Raw genomic sequence first — 13,552 nt, forward strand, 5'->3', positions numbered from 1 at the left:
GCACACTCCAAGTCAGGAGAAGGAAGTGGGTGAAATTGAGGACCCTGGCCACGGGTATGTAATGCAGGCAATGTCCCGGATTGCAGGGGAGATCCCATAGGCCCGGCCGGGGCGATGGTTGTTGGGACATTTGGGGCGCTGCTCCATGAGGAGCTAGAGGACCAAGAGGGGGAGGCTCCCACCAGCCCAGGGCCCCTGGGAGGGAGGGAGAGATCTGGAGCTAATGGCCCCACAGGCTGTAAAGTGAACCTGGAGGTAGGAGGTTCAGGGCCTCGGTACTCACTGCGCCTCCCAGATGAATCATCCAGCTGTGGAACTGCAGGCAGGGCAGCTGTGGCGTCTCTCACACCGTTGGATGCCGGAGCAGGTGGTAGCAGGCCGCAGTCAGGTCCAGGAGGTAGCTGGCCCGCAGGCCATGAAAGCAGTTCCGGAGGTGGGTGGAGTCCCGACGTCTGCAGGCCAGCCGGAGAACGCCGGCAGCCATCTTGAGAGGCCACGTGGTCTGATGGCAGAAAAGCGGCGGCTGCCGCGGAGGGAGACCCAGAGGCCTCCCAGTTAGACCAGGGATCCGATACATTCTGAGCCGGAGCTCTCCCATCCGGAGAGACTCTGAGGGGGCCGTACTCTCCAGAGCAGGCCCGCATCCGAGCACCACAGAGTCCCGGCGGCCATCTTGGATGACGGCAGGCGCGGTCGGCCGGGCCGGAAGATCCTCCACAGCCCGGGGAAGAGACGCGAAGTCGGAGGCCTCCAGGATCTGCACCCGGGAGGGTAAGTGAGTGACGTCTGCTCCGGCTGCCCAGGGCACTGGGACAGTGGAGACGGAGAGGTCGGGCGCCCATCTTGACCCCAGGCCTCGGCCCGGATCGAGGCCCGCAGCTGCATCTGGGGTTGTCGCCCCGAAGTATTCCCCAATATCACACTGGGGTGATGAGGGGCAGGTAGGGGCTGCTGCCTTGTTTTTTTTAGATGTCTTCCCCATGTCTGGGAGCAGATGTCAGCCGATTTAGCGAACGCTAGGTGAGGAGCTGGAGAGAGCACGTCTTCACTCTCCCATAGCTGGCCACGCCCCTCAGGTTTTTTTTTAAGAGCTATTCGTCAAAATCTTTGCCACCCCTAAATATTTTAAATAAAATACATTTGCTTTTTGTGGGCAAAAAATACTTATTGTGCAACGAGTCTTCTTTTCACCGAACAGGTACTATGAATGGGGATATAGAGTGGTTAAAACATAACCTTTAAAGTGGACCGGTCACTAGCTCCTACAAAGTGAGTTATTAGACCCACGTAATTGCCGCTGTGTCTTAGTCCAGCGGTGTTTGTTCCTTCTGAGTCCCCCCGTTGCTGAGATATTGCCCCCCTTTATTTATTAAACAATCTGTAAATGAACCGCTGGCTAGCCAAGTGGATTTGGCTGCCAGCTATTCTCAATGGGCGGAGCTAGCAGAGCGCCTCCGACGCTGACCTATCAGCGTGTGGCTGTTTCCTCCAGACACACCTAGGCCAGCATCATCTCGTCACGAGAACAGCTGGCGGCCAAACCCACTTGGACTCAGACACAGTGGCAATTATGAGCTCTGCCTCCTTTAATCCCATTATTTCAACACCTGTTGGACAATGCATTTTTGGAATGTGTGATAATGACCTAATTACACTTGTAGTGGTGGTTCACAGTATTACAGCCTTCTCCCATTCACTTGAATGGGAGAAGGCTGTAATACTGTGACGCTACTTATAGTTCTAGCAGGTAGAAAGTAGGAACAGGGTATGAACGGGAAGCGGCGTTCGTGTAGGCGCTGCTTCCCCTTAATTTCAACCTGTTGGTATTGTGAATCGCCGACACGCTTATAGCGGTGGTTCACGGTATTACAGCCTTCTCCCATTCAAGTGTCCTGATGCTTCTTTTTTTACACGACGGGTCTTTTAAACATACGTGCATAAAAAAACGTGTCTTATACACTACAATTCGTTTCCCATTGATGTCAATGGAAAACTTAAAGCATGCGTTTTTCAGTGCGTAAAACGTGGCAAAAACTCAACGGATACATGATGTGTGAACAAGGCCAAAGTGTCTGGCTATACTGTTCGTGATAGCCTTTCTCATGCTGAGGGGCAAAACCAGTATGGAATACAGGAGTAGATTGTGGGCAAATGCTGTTGAAAGGTAATTTCGATCTAAATATATAGACGTGTTGCAGCCGTCCTAGGGGATTGGGCGATTCATAGCTAATCGTGATAAATATGCAGGCTAAATATAAAAAGGCTGTCTCTTCTGCATCTGAGGTTTCGAATGTTTAAAGGACCAGGGAAGTAGACAATTGCTTGTACTGATACTACTCCCCCCCCCCCCCCCTCCCTTCATATTAGGTATGGTAGTCTAATGCAATTAAGCATCATAATATTATGAAGCCTATATTTATAAAATTACTAGTAGTACTCCACCTACTTTTTATGTAGGTACGATGGTTTCATCTTTTAAGGCTTTGGATAGATGTTTAGATACAGATGGGTATATATTGTTTGTTGCGGGGGCCTCCGATGTTAGCGATTGTTGGCCATGTTTCATATAAAACCGGTATGTGACTTAATTTATTCCATTTGTGTGTAGTGGTTATAGACGTTAAATTAATCTGCATTTTTCCTGCAACGACAACTTTTCAGATCCCCCTCCTTGATTTGAGTCGTAATAGTTCTATAATTTACGAGATTATCTGTGTTCCCTGCATGCATATCCCGCATGTGTCAAGACAGGCATTGGTTTTCCTCTCTGCGTATATTTCCCATGTGGTCAAGTATTTTTCTTCAGAACTCACATTGTTTTGCCCACATAATAGTGCAAGCATCCAAAGTTGACCCCACTGGTTTTGCAGTTCGCAAATTCTTCTTCTTGTAGTAGCGCTGGCAAATGTACATAATTATTGGCAATGAACTTGCATGCCTTACAGGTTCCACACCTGATAGTGCCCACTGGTTTTGTAGAGAGCCATGTAAAGGGGGTGGTGATTCGGCAAAATAACTGTGTAATTATCGGTCATGAAGATTTTACCCCTGAATGAATTTAATCAGTGGATATCAATTGATTTCTAAATCTTTGTCAGCAGTCCAAATTCCCCATTTTTTCTGAAACATATTCCTTATTTCTTTATTCATGTTATCAAATGTGCCCACCACTCGTATAGGTGGCGGAGTCCCCGCTTCTTTCGTCTTTCTGGTTATTAACCGGTTTTTATTTTTATTTTGAAGTAATGCATGATGACACGCATCCTTTAGAGCCGTAAAACCGCCGGGCCGGGGACCATTTGGTACTGGGCTGCAGTATCTGGTATCCGCCTGGTATCCGCAGGGAATTCTGGGCGAAAAACCGCACCAAATTGTGGTGCAGTTTTTCACCCAGAATATACGCTGCGGAAAACTGCTGAGCATTCAACCAGCCTGTTAGCAGGTCGGCCTCCTGGGATGACACTTCATCTCATGTGACCGCCGCTGCAGTCAATCACGGGCTGTCTCCTGGGATAAAACATGATCCCAGGAGGCCGACCTGCTGTTTTATCCCAGGAGACAGCCCGTGATTGACTGCAGCGGCGGTCACATGAGATGAAGTGTCATCCCAGGAGGCTGGCCCTCTGAAGTCATCCAGGCCTGCCTAATTGGTTTACTTTCAGAGTTTCCACAAACTCATAAAACTGAGATTCTGAGTTGCCTCACAGGATCAAGATATCATCTATATACCTTAAACATAATATAATGGGCTATGTATATACTGTATTTGCTGGCTTTCTACCAAGATAACCTGGTCCTCCCACCAGCCCCGGTGAAGATTTGCAGGATTGGTCACACAGGAACTGCATATAGCAGTCCCACTGAGCTGGTGGAGTACTGTCCCCCAAAAAGGAAGCGTTTGTTTTTTAGTGAGTATGAAACGGGGTCAACACAAATTGATGTGCCACATATTTGGTACCTCTCATCTTTAAGATCATTTGCACGGCTTCACACACTGTTCCTCAACATCTAGACTGGCCAGCAGAGTTCCAGGTGGTAGCTCGACACACACACACACACACACACCACACCACACCACACCACACACCCCCCCACACACACCCCCCCCCCCCCACACACACACACACTCCTTCGAGTCTCCAAGATATCAGTGAAAAGGGGAGGCCTAAGGCAAAGTCTTGCAATATGTTATCCACATGCACTTCTCAACATTGAAATAGCAACCCCAGGAAGGGCAGGCCGTAAGGTTATGAAAATCAAGGAAGTAAGAGGTGTCACTAAGATCTGCAAAAGATAGACAATTTTCTGTGGCATGTGGGAGGGGCATAAAAGCCAGATTGAAAGCAAAGTTTTTTTAGCCACGTGATACCTCAAAAACCAGATCAAGTGGTGTGGGATGCCTCCTGTTCGTTTACATCCCAGTTAACGCCGCTTATCGCAAACAGAGGGACAGAATCCTTGAACTGAGCGACCTTGGTTTATCACTCGGGCAGATCACTACGCGCCTAGGCCGAGATGTCCGCACTGTTGAACGTTGCATGTCCTGGAGGTTGGGAGAGCAACAATGAATAGGAATGACAGCAAGAGGTGAGCGGAGGCAAACCTCTGCATGGATTGTCTGATTGGAAGAATGGCGCGTAGTGATCCATTCTGTACTGCAAGTGAAATTGGACAACACATCCCAAGTGTAGGACCAATGTCGACACAAAACCTCAAAAGGCATTTGCACGACTTTGGGCAACGAGCCAGACGTCCATCTACAGGTTTTCCATTAACTACATGCCACCGCTCCCAAAGGCTTTCGTGGTGCACTGCAAGACTGCAATTGAGGCTGAAATGGAGATCGATCCCCTTCAGCGATGAGTCACGCTTTTGTCTCGGATGCAATGATAGCCAGAGATAGGTCTGGAGACAACATGGGCAACACCATGAAGAGGCGTTCACAAGGGAACATCACACTTTGGAGTGGTTCTTCTCCCCTCAGCTGCCGGCACAACTTCAGGATGCAGGGAGCCCCCCCTCTGTATGTGTCGGTGACGTAATGAAGGGGTTGGCTGGCTGCCTGGCTCAGTTTTAGATAAGCCAGCCACTTCGAAGTCACAGCTAATACACAGTTGATGTATGTCCAGTTTGCAATTGACCCCAGCTGTAATTAGCAGGCTGCTCAACATCAGGAGTTGTAAATTACAGCTTCTGCTTAGAGGATGAGCGTTCATAAGCCTCTTCTACAGTGACGCCAAAACACGTCGCTGTAGACTAAGCACCTGCACCGCCTGTTGTCAAAAGATGGTGTGCGGTCGTTAAGGAGTTAAAGATTAAAGGCTATGTAAAGGCCTGTTCACATCAGTGTTGTCTTTCCATTGAGGGGTTCTGTCAGAGGTTTCCGTCGTGGGAACCCTTCAACGGAAAGGCAAACGGAAACCTTAACTTCCGTTTGCATCACCATTGATCTCAATGGTGACGGAAACTTTGCTAATGGTTTCCGTTTGTCACTGTTGTGAGAGGGTACCGTTGTTTGGATGGAATCAATAGCGCAGTCTACTATGTATTGTTCACATTTATTATTATTGTATTTGTGTATTGTACACCTGCCGCTCTGGATTGTCAGGAGACAGAGTTCAACCTTCTCTGCATAGCCCCTGACTATTTACTGCAGAGTGAAGAAACGCATAGGGCTGATGGGGTATAGGCAGACAGATCAATTATAGTCAGGTAGTCCTGCACACTGTATTACCAACTACAGCTCCGTTGTCTACTGCTCCTGTTTATTTTATTGTGTTGTAGAAAAGATAGCCATACATTGGGCTGCAGTCATAAACAGAGGACCGACTTAAAGGTGGACCATTAAAGCGGGTTGTGGAAGATTAATGCATACTGTCGATATTGACACGATGGTGTCAATACAATGCGCGCCAGCATGAGGTTTTCACATATATCTCTATATGTTTTGTATCTTAAATTGTTCCAGCTTTATATATTTTATAACTAATTATAAAGGTTCTGGTGCAAAAAGTAGTCCATTCCAATCTGCTAGAAATGCATGAACATATTACCCCCATGTGCAGTAATGAGGATGGTAAGAGAAGCAAAAGTGAATTTAAAGGGAATGTGTCACGAATTAAACCTTTTTTTTTTTTTAAGGGAGTTACTTATTTCTATTATTTTTTACGTTTTTCTGCTGTATTTTTTTTTTTTTCTTCCACATGATGGAAAGTATTACAAATTAAATAATAATTTGACATGTTTACCTATGTTCGCCACCAGAGGGAGCACTTCCCGGAATTACAGCAAGGTCAATAAGGCAAAGCAACCTGACTCACAGCTGCCATAAATGTGGGAGGGAATCTCACCCCCCCCCCCCTCCTACAAGCCAGGAAATGGGGTCTTCAAATTGCTAAGCAGTTTCCGGCTGCCATTTTGGGTGTGATTGTACAAATGGCAGCTGGCAGAAGCTATAGGACACACCAAAAGGCTAAGAGTATGTTCACACGCTTACTAAACAAAGGGAAAACCGCTCCTGATTTTCAACCATTATTTAATCAAACTCACGATTTTTGCGGCATGCTTTACGGCCGTTTTTGAAGCTGTTTTTCTGTAGTCAATGAAAAACGGCTCCAAAAACATCCCAATGAGTGATATGCACTACTTTTTGGCGGGCATCTTTTTTCATGCCGTTTTTGGAAAACGGGCGCGTAAAAAACGCCACATCGCAACAGAACCCCGTATTTCCCATTGAAATGGGCAGATGTTTGCAGGCGTTCTGCTTCCAATTTTTCAGCCGTTTTTCGGGACGTTTACGGCCCGAAAAACGGCTGAAAACACTGCGTGTGAAGATATCCTGAGGCCTGATTTACACGTGTGTGCGTTTTGCGCACGCAAAAAAAACGCGGCGTTTTGCTTGCTCAAAAGGCACTTAACAGCTCCGTGTGTCATCAGCGTATGATGCGCGGCTGCTTGATTTTCGCGCAGCTGGCATCATTATGACACTCCGTTTGGATGTTTGTAAACAGAAAAGCACGTGGTGCTTTTCTGTTTACGTTCAGAGTTTGGCAGCTGTTGCGCGAATCACGCAGTTCGCACGGAAGTGCTTCCGTGCGGCATGCGTGGTTTTCACGCACCCATTGACTTCAATGGGTGCGTGATGCGCACAAAGAAAGGACATGTCGTGAGTTTTTTTCAGCGCACTCACGCTGAGCAAAACTCACGGACTGTCTGCATGCCCCCATAGAATGATGAAAGTGAAGTGAATGACTTTTCAGTTGACAGGTTCACACGGCGTGTATTTGACATGTTTTTTTTTCCGCATTGTACGTGACAAAAACTGCATCAAAAAACACTTGATTACGCTTGATTTTGCATGTTTGGGGGTGTGTGTGTGTGGGGGGGGGGTGCCTGCCGCTGATTCTTCAAAACAGCTGATAAGCGGCTATGAAGTATCAGCGGCGCCCGTGCATATTCCGCTGCACAAAAATAAGACCCAGCTTTGCTGTGCGAGCGCACACACACAGCTCTGCTACACACCGCACTGCTACATACAGACACACACACACTCAGCACTGCTATAGACATATTCAGCACTGCTACACACACACACACAGACACACACACACTCAGCACTGCTACACAGACACACACACACACACACACACTCAGCACTGCTACATACAGACACACAGTTACAGCAGGTGTGGGGGGGCGAGCGGGGGGGGGGGGGTCACGACAGCAGGGTTCTGTGAGAGAGTGACAGACACACCTTACCTGCAGTGCAGCCGGTCTTCATAATCGCACCTTCTATCTCCCTACAAACCAGCTTCTCTGCTGTGTGGCTCTGAACTGCGGCTGCGCAGTACAGAGCCAGATGGCAGATTCAATGTACGGGAGACGTTCATGGTGTCCTATGCCCTGTGCTGCCATTTTCCATCTGTGTATGTGTCGTTAAGAGACACATATACAGATTAAATAAAGCATGGCAGACCCCAGTAAAGTAAGAAAGTGTTATTAAAAAAAACTTTGTGTTTGAAGAATTAAATAGTCAATAGAATATTTTATTAAATAAAAACACATAAATTAATTTAAAAAAAAATAATCATGACACTGTCCCTTTAAAAGATCAGTTTCAGAACTTCTTAGTTTAGTTATATCTTGGAGTCTTTAAAATTAAAAATCTCTAACAGGGAGACGGCCTGACGAGTGGACAGTCAGTTGCCTAAGCAACCCTACGATGCCAGGAGCCTCTCCTGTAATGGAGCTGCTCAGGACTGGCTCCCGGCATTACCTGGTTGCTTATGCAACCGGACTTCTAGCTCTCCAGGCTGCGTCTTCCATCGTCACTTAGCACTACACTTTAACCCTTTCATGACCACGCCTGTTCGGGCCTTAATGACCAAGTCAGATTTTGGAAATCTGGTATGTGTGACTATCACAGAATTACTCCGTAATGGTTTTGCACATCCAAGTTATTCTAACATTTGTTTTTTTGTCACATGATGTACTTTATTTAGGTGGTAAAAGTAGATCCGATTTGCATGTATGTATGTATATATATATATATATATATATATATATATATATATATAAAATTTTTATTTTATTTTTTCAAATTCTTTTATTTTCCGTTTTCCACAACACAAACACGATAGTGCAAACATAAGCAGCACAAACATCGGCTCGCAGGCCAGTATATGTTTCTACAGTAAGTGCAAGAAGAACAACAATGCACAGCTGATACAGTACTTGAAACGGACGACCTATGCATCCTGAACCCGCAGCCATGCACATTGGTCCGTGAGTGGAAACAGAGGAAGACAAGGGAGGGAAGAAAACTGACATAGCCCCAGTCACGATGTTCCTGAACTCAACAGAAGATTGGAATCTGACCCAGTGATACCATGTTTTGAGAAATTTAGCATGAGTCCCTCTCATGGATGTCGTGAGATCCTCCATTCTCATAATCTCCTGGATCTTGCCGAACCACATGCCAACCGATGGAGGGCAAGTTTATCTCCACAGCGCAGGAATACACGCTCTAACTGCGTTCACCAGATGGCGAACCACAGAGCGTCGGTACGTAAATAATGGAACCTCGCACAGATGGAGCAGGAAAAAGGCCGGCGTGTGCGGGATGGGGAAATCCGTGAATTTGGAGGAGATTCGCCACACCTCCGACCAGAAATCTATCAGCTGTGGGCACTCCCAGAAGATGTGTAAAATCGTGCTCACCTGGTCTCCAAATCTCCAACACAACGGTGAGACCGCTGGGATCATTGCATTCAATCCGGAAGGCACTCTATACCATCGCGATAAGATCTTAAATCCCGCCTCCTGAAATCTGCTAGCCATGGAGGATTTATGTGTCATTGTAAACAAACGGTCCTTATGTTCTGCAGTAAATGTTAGGCCCAAGTTCCTCTCCCAGCTGAGCAGGTAGGAAGGTGTGGGAAGATTGGATGGGGAAATCAGTAGGGTATATAGTCTGGACAGAGAGTGACGTCCCGTGCCTGTGCAAAGAAGCTCGAAATGGGAACTATCCCGCGCATTTTCCCATAGGGTTAGACAAGGACACGAGAAAATGTCTAAATTGAGTGATTTGCCAGGAGGTAAAAGGAAGAGGGTCTGTCAGAGACGCTAACTGTGGGCTAGTCCTCCAAGTCCCCCCTTGTATGAAATGAGCAGCATGTCCCTTACCTACCCGCAACCAGTGCCGGAATGGACCCCTTTCTCGCCCCGGAGGGAATGCGGTATTGCCCAGGACAGGAAATAGGGGGGGGGGGGAGACGGCGAGATCTCTTTCCAGGGAAAGAGCAGGGACCCAACCGCCAAGGTGGGTCCAATAGTCGGATGTGTCTGCTCCGATAGGGGATGTGTTTGCCCAACCAAGGCAGTGCCTGCAATGGAACTGCCAGAAAGGTCTGTTCCATCGACACCCACTGTTTAACCTCAGTGTGTCTGAACCAATCCAGAATTTGTGACAGGTGTGAGGTCTGGTGATAGGAGACAAAGTCCGGAAGGCCAACCCCGCCCTCACACCTAGCACGGAAATGCATGGAGCGGGCTATATGGGCTGGTTTCCCCACCCATATAAATCTATGGAGTAAGGACAACAGGGCTTGAAAGAAGGTGTGGGGGATATGAATCAGCAGGGCCTGGAAGAGGTACAAGATCCGCGGCAGGATATTCATTTTAAATATTGCACACCTGCCAAACCAAGTAAAGGTGCCCGTCATCCAGGAATCCATATCACTCTTTACACGTTGAAGGAGGGGAGGGTATTTAACTGCATAAAGGCGAGATAGATCCCTGGAGAGCTGGACCCCAAAATATTTGAGTGAGTCTCTAGCCCATTTAAAGGAGAAGGACTCCGACAAATCTTCCACCAGAGACTGTGGCAACGAGACATTGAGAGCCTCCGACTCCTGGTAGTTAATCGAAATTGTCCAACTTCAAAATTATCTACTCATCTCTGCCATGAGATTGGTCAAGGAGATCCTTGGCGCGGTGAGAAAGAAAATCAGGTCATCCACATATGCTGCGACCTTATGGGACCTTCCTCCCAGTGATACACCCGCTATTTCTGGATTGGAGCGAACATGGCACAGGAAGGGCTCCAAGCACAAAATGGAAATTAAGGGGCACCAGGGACAACATTGCCTCGTGCCGTTAGATCGCGAGTAAGGAGGAAAAAATACCATTGACCTTGACCCGGGCTGAGGGGGAGGCGTAGAGGCTCGAAATCCATTGCATCATGTGGGTGCCCAGTCCAATATGCCACAAGGTGGCCAGCATAAGTCCCAATTGACCCTGTCGAAGGCCTTCTCCGCATCCGTGGACAAAAAAAACGTGGGCAGAGCCGAGGCAGCCGCTTGATATATCAAGTTAATTGCCCTTGTGGTATTATCCCGAGCTTCCCTGAAAGGCATGAAGCCCACCTGGTCATTTTGGATCACATTATGTAGGAGGGGGGTAATCCTATGGGCCAGAATCTTTGCAAACCGCTTTAGATCCACATTTAACAAAGATATGGGGCGATAGTTTTGGCATATGGATCCTTCCCCTCTTTGGGTATCACCATAATGTAGGCCCTCAGCGTGTCTGGAGGGAGGGAGCACCCCTCAGTAAGTGAGTTGAAGGCATGTAGGAATTGGGGTGAGAGCAGGTCTGAGCAGGCCTTCTAGTATTGCAAGGGTAGGCCATCAAGGCGTGGTGCCTTCCCTGCCGGCGAGTCCTTCAAAGCCCACGACCACTCCTCCGGGGAAATAGGCGCCTCCAGAACAGCGATGCGTATATATTTTTTAAAAACCATAAATATGTGTAAAAATTTTATATTCTCCCTATTCTCAACTGAAATGTCACATATTTGTATGGTATGTATATACATATATCAAATGTATATTTCCATCTCTTTACTTTATTTTGGCAGCACTTTTTTGAAAAACTTTTTACATTTCTGAGAAATTTAGGAGACTTACAAATTTAACAATTGTTTAAATTTTTATGTACATTTTGTTTTCCTTCACCAAGCCGACTTTGCAGAGGTTCATAGGTGTCATAATAATAGAAACCCCCATAAATGACTAGGGAGTGCATTCTGGTAGATTTAATTTGCTGTAAATTTCCTTCGTAAATACGGAAAGCTGGCAGAACTCTCTCACACATTTTAGTGTTTTATTCCAAACCTTGCCCTCTTAGATAGAATAAATTGTTTAACGTGCAGTCTTCCTTTGAGTTTTACATGGGACTCATTGATCGAAATGTTTTGGGTTGGGGTGTGTGTAAAGCTTTAAAAATAATTCTGACCACTCTTTGGGGATGGGCCTGATCATGTATAATCTGTCAAATTCTGGGTCTTTTTTAGGGAGACACTGACTTATCTTTGAAATGCCAAAATCTCTTTTTAGAATTTCATACCGTGCTCTTGGAGGAATGGCAGAAAAGGCAGGAGTGGTTAGAACAGGACGGGTGGACCAGTAAGAGCGTATGCTGGGTTTTTTAACAAGCCCTGTGGAAAGTGTGAGGCCTAGGAATTTTTTCATCACCTGAACATTTGTTGGCGTCCATATGTTTTGTCTGGCATAATAGGAGCTTGGATTTTTGTGATAAATTGGGCTGCATACACATTTGTCTGTGAGACTTTGTGCTCTAATAAATCTTCTGTGATGAACAGGCTGAAAAAATTGACAGGAACAAAATCTTCCACTTCTACATTTATACCTGCGATGGCATTAAAGTCCAGGACGAATGGCGTAGCAGAATTTGAAGTTTCCCATCTTGGAAATGCCAAATCTAATGGTATACTAGATTGCGCCCCTTCACTAGTACTTGGGATCTCACTTGTACTGGGCATTGTGCTCTGATTTGGAGAGGTTTCTCCAATACCCCTCTCTACCTCTCCTGTACTGGTCCTAGTCATTTTTGAGGATGGACCAGAATAACTGCTACTTTGTCATTACTGTCACTGAACGCAAAACCCTCAATCATCATCCCCATCTGAAACACACACTCTTCACTTTTAGAACATAGAGCAAATGCCTCCTCTGCAGCGTACAACTGACATGCCATTATTTTAATTATCTTTTTTTCTACGAAGTAACTGAAATGAACTAATAATTATATGTTGCTAAAATTTGAGGAATTTGAACAAATGAAATTGTAGTTAGTTTAAACACTCCCTATAAAATTCTATAGAATTATATGTACTGTGGCACAAAAGTAAGTTTATATAAGTGGTACTAAAAAGAGGTGAATTAATTGGTAGAACTAAATAACGGATGAACTGACGCGACACTCCCTATATAATTATATTATAAAATAGAACTAATATAAGTGGCACTAAAACTAAATGAATTAATTTGTACTAAAAATCTGATGAACTGACGCAAAAAAATAATTTAAGTTAATGAACCCTACACTACATAATAGCTAAATCTTAATTCCTAAGCAACCCTAATTACCTGCCCTGCCTAGCTAAATATATGAATTATTGTTAGAAATTGATGTTCTAAGAATTGCGTGGGGATAATTGAGGCGCTGTGGTATACAGTCTTCTCTCTCTCCTCCGAATTCTTACTAACAGGAGGCAGGGGAGAGAGAAAGTTATAAACCACATCAGATGCCGGGAAAGTTTCTTACTGCAACAAATTTCCTTGTGGCCGCTATGATTGGCTATCATAGCGATCACACGTTTGGGATCTGATCCGATCCTGATGAGAGCACCCGGACCAGAGGCTGATAGTAACAGCCCATTCCAGGTGCTAGATGCACTCTGGGGGACCATATTGCCGACAAAAGGAGTAACCTAAATTAATGTCGGCAGCGCACAAATCTCAGCAGGCGCCAGCGTTATTTCACTGTCCGCAGTTGGGAAGCGGTTAAAGCAATTTAGCCGCAACTGGCATTTGTTCATGGTGTATATTGCAAGCGGGATGCTTTATCTATTTTTACCTACACAGACCTAAAACTCACTGGAAGAGCTAACCAAAAGTATCCCTGCAGTATCAACAGAGCCAACTTCCCTTGCTTTGGTCCCAGAAATGATATTTGGAGATATTACAGGAAT

At 46.0% G+C, this 13,552-nt stretch overlaps 1 protein-coding gene across 1 annotated transcript in view; it reads left to right on the forward strand.

The window, feature by feature from the left end:
• SACM1L (SAC1 like phosphatidylinositide phosphatase) overlaps positions 1–13,552 on the forward strand; it is a 227,553-nt gene that overhangs the window by 189,393 nt on the left and 24,608 nt on the right. The window lies entirely within an intron of this gene.

Source organism: Rhinoderma darwinii, chromosome 5 (assembly GCF_050947455.1).
Source record: "Rhinoderma darwinii isolate aRhiDar2 chromosome 5, aRhiDar2.hap1, whole genome shotgun sequence".
NCBI classification, from domain to species: domain Eukaryota; kingdom Metazoa; phylum Chordata; class Amphibia; order Anura; family Rhinodermatidae; genus Rhinoderma; species Rhinoderma darwinii.